This window comes from Caretta caretta, chromosome 12 (assembly GCF_965140235.1).
Source record: "Caretta caretta isolate rCarCar2 chromosome 12, rCarCar1.hap1, whole genome shotgun sequence".
NCBI lineage: Eukaryota > Metazoa > Chordata > Testudines > Cheloniidae > Caretta > Caretta caretta.
In genome coordinates, this window is record NC_134217.1 from 43,301,596 (window position 1) to 43,314,715 (window position 13,120).

The following is a 13,120-nucleotide window of genomic DNA, read 5'->3' on the forward strand; positions in this document are numbered from 1 at the left end:
CGGCAGAATGACGTGAACGGGGGAACGGGCTGCAAGTCAGATTTGTGCCTCATCGGCGGGGGAGTCCCCCGGATCCCAAGTAGCTGAGTCCCTGTGTCCGAGGACGGGCTGTCCGTGGAAGAACCTCGTCTGTAATCCTGGCACTTGCGCCTTTGGTTGCTGCTTGCTGCTCCTGGGGGTCTGGATAATCTCCCTTAGCTTTACCGCACTGTCTGGCCCGCATACAGGGCCCCTGTAACACATACCCGCTGCTGTTATCACACGAAACCGTGGCGTTGCCACTGAATGGATGGCACTGTGCCAACTCTTCTGCCATCCGCCCTTGCAGCTTCTTTCCTCCCTCCCTCCCTCCCTCCCTTCCTCCTCCTCCTCCCCCCATCGACTTGACGTTAATTAACACACGGGTTAATTGATTTTAAAAGCTGAAGAATTACAGTTAACTTTTCCCACAGGGTACAGACGCCAGCCGCTTGGCACAATTCTGCCTTTCACACTGGTGCAGGGGGGCAGAGAAAAGCCCTCAGCAAAACTAGCCTCTGCTGAGGGAACATTGTCTGCTTATTGAAGTACAGCTGATGGAAGCCGACAAGCTACGGTCTCATCCTTTGCAATATGTTGCCATTATATTTCCTTATAAGTAATCAAAGCAACTCCTCCTCCCCTCCCTCCATCACCCGCCCCCTTTTAAAAATGAAAGTGCTGCGGAAGTTTTAGTAGGAAAAAAATGGCTTATTATAATAAACAAAAAAACCATCTTTGCTTTATTTAATTAAGTAGTTACGAAGGAGAGGGCTCGCCACCCCAAGCACACTGAAGCGATGGGGTAGGCAGTTTGAATATTGCTGCCTTTTATACATTTGTCCTGTATCCCTGTATTTTTTGTCTCCCTAATTGGCTCAGATGTGTTGCTAGTGGTGAAGAATCTCAACCGGGGGAAAGTTGGCTCCTTGTAATTAAGAACAAAATTTACCATGTGAGAGCTTTGTTTTTTGATTTCTCTCTCCTTCACCCTAAATCTCTGCTGCAAATGAGGGCAAATTACAGTGCAGATGGGAGGAGACATGGCAATCCTGGGAACTTGCTGCTTTCACTTTTTTATGCTTTCATTTGATTTCATTTTGTTTTTTAAAAGCATGAAGCAAGTGAAGCGACAAGAGGAATCCATTATGCAAATCATGTCACATTTGCATAATGTCTCATGACTGGAATATGCAAATGGGCTGTATAATTTATGAGTGCCAGTGTCTGTCTAAAAGTGTTTCCCATAATTTAAAAAAAGTGAGCCTGTGAGACATGGGGAAGGCGGCTTGGCTTGCTGCCCTACCAGGGAAGCTCTGAGCTTTCTCCTCAACGTGCTCCCTGGCAGCAGCAGCAGAAATTAAACTTCCAAATGCTCATTAACTCATCAGAGGCAAAGACCCCTTTCACTCTCTCTCTCCCCACCCTTTATTTTCTGTCCCTCCCTCCCAGTCCACCCACCCCCACTTCTAACTTCTCCACAAACCACATGACTAATACATAGGATTTCACGACTCGTTGGAAAAGAGAGACGGTTTTGGGCAAGCTTGCTGTTTGCTTGCTTCCTTGTTTGTTTGTTTGAATCAGGATGACTCTGAGACAGTGGATGAGAAGAAGAGTCTACTCCTTCCAGCTGTCTTTGAGACAGACTGGCTTTGAAGATGCAGTGTGTATCAGGGAATAACATTTAAAGTTTCTGTACATGGCAGGCATTGTGGCATGTGTCAGTGAGATTGCTCAATGTTTGAAATGCGTTGTGTCTAACTCATTATTTCAGTAAGGGATCTGTGTCCGACTTCTTGAAGAGCTATGAAGGTCGATCTAGTGATGGCACTATCCAGCGAGAGCGAGTTCATGGCTGGAGCTGGCAATCTCCAGTTCCAACCATAAGAAAGTCTTTGAAATGCTCTGAAAATGCAGGACTGGTATCAAGGCTCTTTATGCCCTTTATTTTTTACCCAGCACTTGTGAGAGTCCTGTTTGAGCCTAGAGTGGCTGCAGAGCTTGGGATTACAGTAAATAAAGGCGCACCCAGGTACTTTTCAGTGGTATAATGGCACCCAGATGCTACATGGATGTCTGCCTGAGAAAGACCTAGAATAATAGTAAGTAATTATTGCTAACGATATTTGGGAAGGCTGATTTTAAATTTTGACTCTGCTGTACAGATATGGGGAAGTTGTTTTGATGCCAAAGTGAACTCAGTGGTTTGGAGTTGTCTCTAAACATGTTACAGCCTGTGGATGTCATTGAACTCATAGTAGTGGCATTCTGGGAGTGGGTGCTACGCTTGGCCTAAGTGTATGGCAGTGGTTGTCAGTTTTGAGTTGAAAAGGCCCCGTTCGGTTATGAAGCTGTTTTCTGTGTGGGAGAGAAGGGTCAAAAAATTTTCACAGGAGTCTCAATTTTCATTTAAAAATGAAGCAAGTTTCTAATCTTTCTGGTTTCAAAGAAAAGTTTCTGAATGTGAATGAAGCTGCCTTAATTGATGAACGTGTAATTAATGACAGCTTTCATATGAAAGCATAAATTCATACTTTATGAATTGTGAATGTAAAGTTACCATATTTATATGCACTGTAAGTGTTGGCTTTGGCCATATGTGGCATAATGAGCTTTTAAAATATTAACAACTTATTATGTGTTACCATGTTTTTGTGTGTGGCTAAAACAGCACAATGGATTTCAGGACATGCGCACAACATGATTTTGAGGTGTGAGGTCACAAGAAGAAAAAGTAGGTGTTGTGACGGGGCAAGGCCGGATGGCCATAGAAAAGCAGTGGGAGATAGATACGTTAGCTCCAGGCTAAACAAATCCCTGGTACCAGGTTAAGTGAAATGGCAGCTGCTCCAGGTCATTAAGACACCTGGGACCAATTAGGAACTTTCCAGAAGGCAGGGAGAATGCTAGGTTGATTGGGACACCTGAAGCCAATCAGGGGCTGGCTGAAACTAGTTAAAAGCCTCCCAGTCAGTTAGGTGGGGGTGCACATCAGGAGCTGCGGGAGGAAGTTGTGCTGTTGGAGAGGCTTGAGTAGTACACACCATATCAGGCACAAGGAAGGAGGACCTGAGGTAAGGGTAAAGTGGAGCTTGAGGAAGTGAGGGCTGCTGTGGGGAAAGTAGGCCAGGGAATTGTATATGTCATGTTTCTAAAAGGTCAGCTACCATAGCTGATACTATTAGGGTCCCTGGGCTGGAGCCCAGAGTAGAGGGTGGGCCCGGACTCCCCCCCCCCCGCTCACCTTTGCCCCCTGATTAATCACTGAGACTGGGAGACAACAGAGACTGTGCAGAGAACGATAATTTCTCCTCACCTCCCTCACTGGCTTATGATGAAAATGGCTCAGTAGACTGTGACCCTTGTCTCTAGAGAAAGAAGGGTTATGTGGAGGGTCACAGTGAGCCTCTGAGGCTAGCGAAATCCACCAGGAAATGCAGGACCCACGGAGGCAAGGACAGAGCTTTGTCACAGTGTGTTTTGAATCTTGGAAGGGAAGGTGAGAGTTTTTGAGGAAACTGTGAGAAAGCAGTGACAACCTTACACATCTAGACTTCAGAAGGTTTTTTTTGTTTTGTTTTTTTCCACCCAAGTACCTGGAAGTTTGCTGCCTTCTTCCTGTTCTGAGAAGAGAGGCATCTGATGAGCAGCCCCTGCAGTGCATCAGACCACACAGTTCCTCACTGGGTAGAGCTCAGGCTAACTTAGAGTGTTCCGACAGGAAAGGACTAAGTCTATGTATAGTGAGGATATGTGACCTTACACCATGAGCACTTGGACAAAGAGAATGGGGGCATCCTAGCAAGTGGCAGGGCACCAGCACAGTTGGGAGTCAGGAGTGGAGAAGCAGCAGCTGGCCAGAGAGGATGAGAAGGGAATGGAGAACAATGATGCTGTAGCACTTGAAAGCGGGGGAAAAGCTGTTCTCCTGAGGAACAGTGAGGGAAGAAAGGCTTCCTTAGCAGGGTGTGGGGTGGTAGCACAACGGTAGGGTTTTAGCGTTGTGTTTCCGATGCTAGCAGTGAAGAGAATATAAGACCTTAAAATGGAGGAGTCATCTTGCACACTAGCTAATCTATCATCGCATTATGTTACTTCTGTAGCAAGGCACTTTGTAGGCCGAGTACATTGCACACACCAGGGGATCCATGCCCACCACAAGCTCTATGTTGCTGTCCTCCATTTCAGACTTGCTGAGTCCCCCACTCCCTCTCTCATATGGGGGTTCTGCATGCCCCCTCATCCTCAGTGACCCCAATTCCTCCCTCTCCCCCCAGCCAGGAGCTCTGTGTGGCCCTTCATTTTCACCTTTACGCCACCATTCTTATTTCCTTTCTGTCTGGGAGGCAAGTCATTCAGGGTCTCAATCATTGAAACTGTATTGGGCGGATGGGCAGAACAGAGATGTAGGGTATTGTGCTGTCAATGGCTGCCGTTAGACAGACAAGCAGAGAAGTGTTGTGGAGCTGAGTGTAAGACCTTGGTTCACTCTGCCAGTTATTTATCATTGTTGTTTTTATAGCACACAAATATGTGCTCTGCCTTGCCTGGAAGTATAGAGCATAATCAAAATGAGCTATGATACACGATGGGGTTAACAAATGGTAGGTAGGGGCAGGGCTGAAGGACAAGTTAGAGCAGTAAGTTCATGCAGTTACTCAGGTTAGCCATGTACACATCCTGGGGTTCAATTAAAACTTATTTTTTAAGATACTGATTACTGTTGGCTCATTTCTTGGGCATCGTGGAAGAATTATATCTTAAGGACAAGCCAAGTAAGTCCTATCATTCGATGAGATGGGTTTAGGTAGGTATAACTATGCATTTCTAAAATGCCCACTGTATTATTTGCGCACCAAATACAATAATTAAAGAGCAGCACATTGCTGTCACCTAGTGACTGTTGTCTTCACTCTTCTCTTGGTTGGGCTGTGGTTCTTTGGGTTGTTTTGGAGGACATTGCCACAGAGAGAGGGAACCTCACTGGCCATGTTGTAGCCTTGTTTACAGAGGCAAGGTCTGTGCAAAGAATATGTCTTGTATTGTGCTCTAACCTTTGTTGACAGAGCATTCTGCAGCTGGGGACCCTCAGTTGAAAGGCTCTGTGTTTGGATCACAAGAGTATCTCCCTGGAGTCTCACAGCCATAATGTCTTGTGCATTATAGTATTGTAGGTGGTGTGTGCAAAGACAGGTGGTCCCTGAGGTGGTCGAGTCGCCTCCTGCTGGCTGAGAGCTGTGAAGATTAGGACAAGGACCTTGAAGGTGGAGGTAGCACAGAAAGTGGAGAGCTCAGTGACGTGCTCTGTTGGCTTGGTCTCTGGGGGGAGACCAGCTTGCGCACACTGGGCCAGCAGGAGCTTTTTCAGCCTTCGGCTTTCAGGGGTGGGTAAACAGAGTGGTGGTAGTCTGGCCTGGAGATGGCAAAGGCATCTCTCACCTGAGATGGGTCGATTTGGCAAAGGGGTACAGTCTTCAAGTAGCCTGCTTGGCATAGGTGGAAAATGCATTTCTGCCTACTGATGACATTCGAGTGTGTCTTTTTTCAGAACCCTGAGGCAATGCATTTGACAACTGTGGGGCGGGGGGGGGGGGTTCTGCTTGTTTCAGTTCATGGAAGAGCTTCCGCCTTCCAACTAGCATTGCCTTGATCTCACCAAGTTACTCTTGAGTCAGCAGTTTGCTTCCTGAGGTCACTGGGTGGCCTTGCTGACAGTACCATCCACTCCATACAAGGAATTGTGCAGCAGGATGTCATACAGTGAATGTTTGAGCACATGGCGTTATATGCAAAAAGAAAAGGAGGACTTGTGGCACCTTAGAGACTAACCAATTTATTTGAGCATGAGCTTTCGTGAGCTACAGCTCACTTCATCAGATGTTTACCGTGGAAACTGCAGCAGACTTTATATATACACAGAGACCATGAAACAATACCTCCTCCCACCCCACTCTCCTGCTGGTAATAGCTTATCTAAAGTGATCACTCTCCTTACAATGTGTATGATAATCAAGTTGGGCCATTTCCATCACAAATCCAGGTTTTCTCACCCTCCGCCCCCCACACACAAACTCACTCTCCTGCTGGTAATAGCCCATCCAAAGTGACCACTCTCTTTACAATGTGTATGATAATCCATCTGGAAATGGCCCACCTTGATTGTAAAGAGAGTGGTCACTTTGGATGGGCTATTACCATCAGGAGAGTGAATTTGTGTGTGCGGGGCGGAGGGTGAGAAAACCTGGATTTGTGCTGGAAATGGCCCAACTTGATTATCATACACATTGTAAGGAGAGTGATCACTTTAGATAAGCTATTACCAGCAGGACAGTGGGGTGGGAGGAGGTATTGTTTCATGGTCTCTGTGTATATAATGTCTTCTGCAGTTTCCACAGTATGCATCTGATGAAGTGAGCTGTAGCTCACGAAAGCTTATGCTCAAATAAATTGGTTAGTCTCTAAGGTGCCCCAAGTCCTCCTTTTCTTTTTGCGAATACAGACTAACACGGCTGTTACTCTGAAAATTGGCGTTATATGTTCTCCCTGAGCAGCCTGGCAGAGCTGTTGAATAGGAGGGGGAATAAAACTGAGCCTGGTGGGACTTGGCACACTGAAGCTTTTGGGGAGGAAGAATAATTTCTCATGATAACTCTGGTATCTGCCCTAGGGAATTCCTGATACCAGCTCAGTGCACCTCCCATGATTCCTGCCGCATTGTGTAGGTGGGCTTGTGCTGAAAGTCACTGATAAATGCAGCAGGATCAGCAAGTCTGTCTGTCTACTCTAAATGAACTGCCCATACCAACCTGCATTTTGAAATTTGCCACTATCCCCACATTGCCCAGCTGCCTCAGATTTAAACCTCACCTCTAAGGCCCAGCCTACATCAAAGGACACACTGGAGACAACAGGCTTGAAACATTTCACATTTTGAAAACGAGGGTGTTTTAGAAGAAGGGAGGCTTAGCAGAAATGTCCAGCTTTGCCAGTAGCACAGGGTTGTAGCAGCATGGGCGTGGGCCGAGGCAAAGTTGTTGCCAGTGTGCCTGCTCCAAAAATAATTGTGCAATTTCTGTAACAAAAGCAAACCCTGCTTCTCTTTTTCATTCCCTGCCCAAACCCGGCTAGCAGTTTGGGTCCCTGTGAGTGATACAGACCTGTGGAGTATTCCTCTTTGGTGATCCATGGCATGACTCTGGCTGGAGAGGCAAATAAAAGGCATTCAGTCAGAATCCTGGCATTCACGGGAGCCAGCCTGAGGTCACTCCAGCTTCCTGAGCTCTCCCAGGCAGCCACTTGGAGTCGTTGTCATGCTCTCAGTCACTATGTCATGCAACGATTCAAAGCCCTGCCTTTCTGAGCTGAGAAAGAATCCTGGCATTCACGGGAGCCAGCCTGAGGTCACTCCAGCTTCCTGAGCTCTCCCAGGCAGCCACTTGGAGTCGTTGTCATGCTCTCAGTCACTATGTCATGCAACGATTCAAAGCCCTGCCTTTCTGAGCTGAGACACTACTCTGGTCTCTCTCTCTTTGAGTATTCCTAATTTTAAAATACTTTTGTCATGCTGTACCATGACAAACAAACCAGGTGGTAGATGCTGGTGTGTGAAACTGGGATTGGACTAACAGGACATCTGCTCTAATAGTAAGCACAGGTGGTTGTGGAGGTGATGCTCTTACATTTGAAGAGCTAGACTGACCCTTTTAAAGAAGTTACCAGGCAGAACTATCTGTAGCCTTGGATGGAACTCACCAGGTGTCCGTAGGACAGGTGGGTTCTTACAGAATTACTGATAATAATGGAAGAGTTCCCTTGTCCTGTTGTCCAAGAGCAAAGCATCTGTGGGAGGTATTGCGGCAGTATGGAGGCCCATGGGAGACATCACTGAGAAGTGTCGGGGAAGAGGGGGACAGCAGATCTGTGGGAGGCATCACTAAGTTGTGGTGGAGGGCTGGGGCCCATGAGAGGCTTCAGCACTACAGCCTGTTGGGGGGATGGCCGACCTATGAGAGGCATTGCTACAGGCTGCCAGGGGGAGAGTGGGCCCACAGGAGGCATGGTGTATGGCCTATTCAGGGCTGATGGCAGGCCTGCGGCAATTGTCTCTACAACCCGTGGGTGGGATAGTGGATCCATGGGAAGAACTCCAGAAGACTGGAAGAAAGCTAATGTTATGCCAATTTTTTAAAAGGGTGGATGGGACAACCTGAATAATTATAGGCCTGTCAGCCTGATATTGATCCCAGGCTGATGCAGGACTCAATTAATAAAGAATTAAGAGGGTAATATAATAAATGCAAACCAACATGAGTTTATGGAAAATAAATCTTGTCAAACTAACTTGATATCTTTTTTTAATGAGATTACAAGTTTCATGGATAAAGGTAATAGCGTCGAGGAATATACTTAGACTTCTCTTGGTACTGCACAACATTTTGATTATAAAACTAGAAAAATATAAAATTACATGGCACACATTAAATGGATTAAAAACTGGCTAACTGATAGGTCTCAAATTGTAATTGTATACAAGGAATTGTCATTGAGAGGGTGTGTTTACAGTGGGGTCCTGCAGGGATTGGTTCTTGCCCTATGCTATTTAATGTTTTTATCAATGACCTGAAAGAAAACAAAATCATCACTGATAAACTTTACAGATGACACAAAAATTGGATGTGTGTAAATAATGTCGAAGACCAGTCACAGATGCAGAGTGATCTGGATCACTTAGTAAACTGGGAGAAGCAAACAATATTCATTCTTTTCTGACTGCTTGCTCATGTCCATGCCATTGTAGGTGTGTGCGCTTGCCACATGCACCAGTGCCCCAAGATTTTCCCTCAGCAGTGCTCGTAGGGGGTCGGCTCCGGTGCCCTCTGAAGTGGCTCTGTATGGCAGAGTATAAGGGGCGCCGCCGGCTCCCCCACCCTCAGTTCCTTCTTACCACCAGTGACGGTGCTGGAACATCTTGCTTCGGCAAGCTTTCTCGCTCTTAGTCCGTTGATACGAACTTTTGCCTGTATATAGTTAAGTTATTAGTTTCCCTTAGTGTAGTTCGTTAGTTAGTCCCGGACAGGACTCAGCCTATGGACAGCTCGGGCCTCCGGCACCTGGACGTGCCATTGACACCTGAGGCCCTGCAGGTGCCAGCCATGGCGGTGCCCCATTCTAAGGGCAGACCCTCCCGGTGACCTTTCCAGCAGTCCCCATCTGTGCAGCACCACTCCCCACCTCAGGGAGTGTCCTGCCAGCGCTCGCCCGCACGGAGCTGCCAGGCCTCAGACGTAAGGAGGCCGGCCCAGAGGGCACCGGATTCAGGGCATCGCTCGCTGGGCTTGAGGTGCAAACTGCAGGTGATTTGGTGCAGGCCCATGGAGGTGCACCTGTCCCTGCAGTCCCGATATCAGGACTGGCCTACCTGCTCCCCTGGTGTGCGGCACCACTCCAGGGACACAGGCCAACGGTCCCAAGAGCCTTGCCGCCGGTCGCCAGAGCCCTGGTACAGGTTGCCACGGTTGGGTCAACGCTCCACACCTCACTGGTTGACTCGCTCCCATTCCCGCTCGATGGACTGGCACCGCTCAAGAAGCGTGAGGCGTCGATCGCTGGGCTGCTGTCGCAATTCCGCTGAATGCCATTGGTCTCCGGGAGCTTGGCATGGGGATTCATCGCCCTCTGACAGATTCCTGTCGCAAAGCCGGGATTGGCATCATCGCGAATGGTCAGCACCATCCTGGTCTCTGAGACACGATCCCTCCTCTTGGGACTCCAGCACTGAGCAGGAGTCTATTCCTGCATGCCAGGGTCCTGCACTGGAGGTACGCACTCTGCCAGCGGCACTGCCCTTTGCATTGTGTCCGCCGGGCCAGTGGCCTACCCCCTGGAACCTTTGGAACCCTTGGGGGTTCCCACAGCCCTCGCAAGGGCCCAGGTCAGCCTCAGAGGCCTCAGATAAACCATCAGCCACGGTCTCCCACCCGCCCCCCGACACAGAGAGCTCTGTGGAAAAGACCCCTCAGCTCCACCCTGCTCCCATGGAGGAACCAGCCGAGCAGCCTTCAGAGGCGGCAGATCCTCCGGTGCCGGCTTCCTCCTCATCCTCACCTGACGAAGCGATTACAAGGCCCCTCATCCAGTCCCACAGGATGATGCTAAGGCCCATCAGAAGCTGCTAAGAAAGGGCAGAACGCAAGTACCTTGTGCCTGCTAAAGGTTGAGTACCTTTACACGCACTCTGCCCGAGCTCCCTGGTGGTCTTGGCCATTAATGAATGGGAAAGGCAAGGCCAGCCAGGCACCACCCCGAAAAATAAAGGCTCGAGGAGGCTCAGTTTGTTCCGAAGAAAGATTTATTTGTCCTCAAGCCTCCAGCTGTGGGTGGCCAACCACCAGGCCGGATCCAGGGTGGGAATGATGGAGGGCAGGGAGACCATGCAGAGCTTCAACTTCTTGAGATACTTGTTGAGGTCTCACAGGTCCAGAATGGGTCTCAGACACCCCTTGGCTTTGGGGATCAGAAAGTACCCGGAGTAGAATCCTTGCCCCTGTACTCCTGAGGGACTTCCTCCACGGCCCCCACTTGCAGAAGGCTCTGAACCTCCTGGGCGAGCAGTTACTCGTGAGAAGGGTCCCTAAAGAGGGACAGGGAAGGGAGGTAGAAGGGGGGGAACGGAAAGAAACTGAAGGGTATAACCCTGCGTCACGGTGTTCAGGACCCAGCCGTCCAAAGTTATAGAGGCCCATGCAGGGAGGAAAGGAGACAGGCTGTAGGAGAAACACAGGGAAGCAGGATCCGGGGAACAGGCTGGTAGGTCACCCTCGGGCACACCCTCAAAATGCCTGCTTACCATCCTGTTGGTTGTGGATGGAGCTCGACTGGGCAGAGGGCGCTGTCTGGTGACCTTGCCGGCTTTCTCGCTGGACTCAAGATGCAGAGGCCCAGGGTCCATAAGGTCGCCCAGGAATCCTTGAGCCCGTGCAGTTTTGTGTCTGTTTGTTCAACAAATAGAGCTTAGCCATCAAATGGGAGGTCCTGTATTGACTGTTGGACTTCCATCGACAGGCCCAGCCACTGCAGCCCTCCTCATCGAGATGGCCGAAGCCAGGGTTCTGGCCGCAGAGTCTGCTGCGTCTGAGGCCGCCTGGAGGGCCGCTCTGGATACCGCTTTGCCGTCCTCTAGGATTGCTTGGAACTCCTTCTTGGGTTCCTCAGGCAGCAAATCCCCTAAGTTCCCTCTAAGTTGCGCAGCCGCACAGCTGCCTATTAAGCGCCGCGCAGGCCCCAGACCAGCCCCAGACCAGCCCCAGGGCCCTAACCCAGCCCAACCCCAGACCTGCAGCGGCTAGGGGACAGGCACCCCTCCCCCGGCCCTGAGCCCGCAGCTGGAGCCCTCACCCCTATGCACCTGAATCCCTCTTCTCTAGCCCTGAGCCCCTCATCCCTGGCCCCATACCAGAGCCCTCACCCCCCTGCACCCCAACCCTTTGCCCCAGCCCTGAGCCCTGTCCCGCACTTCAAATCCCTCAGCCCCGCTCTGCCACATTAATTTTGTTATGTGCACCAATATGGAGGTGATGTGGGGAAAAATTCAAGGGAACACTGTGGGCCACACCTGACAAAGGTGCCTGCAGTTAGAAATGGCTTGTCTGCCTGACACTGATTGCTTACAACTGTTGTTCTCTACAGATATCAGGCAAAGTGTGTGAAATCTTTAAATCTTTAACAAATCTCTCATTAATCCCAGCTAAATAGATTAAAACCTACTGCAGGCTTTAATAGAAGCAAGCTGCTCAGTTGTAGGGCACTGAAAATATAAATGGTGGAAAAACAGGAAAAACAGCTTGGCTTACAAATACCAGGAAGTGAGCAGTTTTCATGTAAGTAGTACCTAAGGAGGAACAGAGCAGGATGTTCCCAGTGCTCGGGCTACTTTCTGATTGGTGAGTGCAATGGGTAGTTAAATACCTAAGGACTGTAAAATGCACCCAGCTAAGGAAATTGCTTCTGTAATTGAAAATCAAGCTGAGATTTTGTGGGATCAAACTCCCAGTAGGATTTGTTTCAATTATAACTGAAGTGGTGGATTTATTCATTACAACCTGCTGTTCCTTTTCTAAGTTTAGACTGTTTATTACAGCTTTTTAAGAAGAGATTCTGAATGTAAATTCTCTAAACATTTTTATTTTTACATTTAATAAATTCAGGGGGGAAACCCCCTCATGGCTCATGTTTTAGAATCCAGCTGTGTAGTTTTGGGCATGTTGTCCTTCAGCGACCCCTTTCTCTCCCTCTTTTTTCACCTGTCTGTCTATGTGTCCCTGCCCTTTCTCACACTGTATGTTTGCTGGTTCTTCTCCCTTAGTGGGAGAACTAGAACTGTGAATGTTGGCACTTATATATCTTAAATCTGCCCAGAGTCCTTAGCCCCGGGATTTCAAAGAAACCACCATGACTGTTGGCAATGAGAATTCTGGGTTGAGGTCTGATACCACGGAGTGTCATGTGGCTGAACAGAAACAATGAAGATTGCTCCTCAGGATTAAAGGTGACAAGCAAGGGAACTAGCAGGTTTACTGAGCTAAGTGAGAAGAAAGGGAGATCAGGAGACTGTTTGTGGGATGTCACTGGAATTTGAAGAAGCAGTGTTGACTGACTGACTAGGTTGAATGCATCAGACTCATTTCTGCGTGACCATACCCACATCTGAGCCCAGCTTCATAGAAATTGTAGGCTCCTGCAATCCTCTCTTCTGCTGCTCACCTTCTCTGTTCCCAAGAATGCAGAGTCTTTAGCGTAAACTGCCTTAGTTCACAATCTCATGAGTCTGCACCGCTCTGGTTGATAGTGTTCAGTCAGCGGGGCCAATGGTAGTGGTTCTGTTTTGTACCATATGCTCTGAGATGGGCCAGAACAGTGATCTGAATGTAGATGATACAACTAAGCTCTTGATTTGCTGCACATTTATTTCCTATATGTTGGAGGAAGAGAAGCTCGTTGAAGGTTCTAATCCTGCAACAGCAATTGTTCTGTTAAAAACACTGGCACTTCTTGTTAAACAAAATGACCTTTTCTCCAGCCACATCAAGGAAATGGCTGAAAA

General features: G+C 48.6%; 1 protein-coding gene across 16 annotated transcripts in view; it reads left to right on the plus strand.

Annotated features, from left to right (window-relative positions):
- PMFBP1 (polyamine modulated factor 1 binding protein 1) overlaps positions 1 to 13,120 on the plus strand; it is a 360,702-nt gene that overhangs the window by 156,525 nt on the left and 191,057 nt on the right. Inside the window, exon 1 of one of the 16 annotated variants that reach the window (XM_075118513.1) lies at positions 23 to 2,123. The exons of the other annotated variants lie outside the window; for them this stretch is intronic. The gene's annotated coding sequence lies outside the window, so the exon portion shown is untranslated. Of the gene's footprint in view, positions 1 to 22; positions 2,124 to 13,120 lie in introns of those variants that run through there. 16 annotated transcript variants of the gene reach the window in all.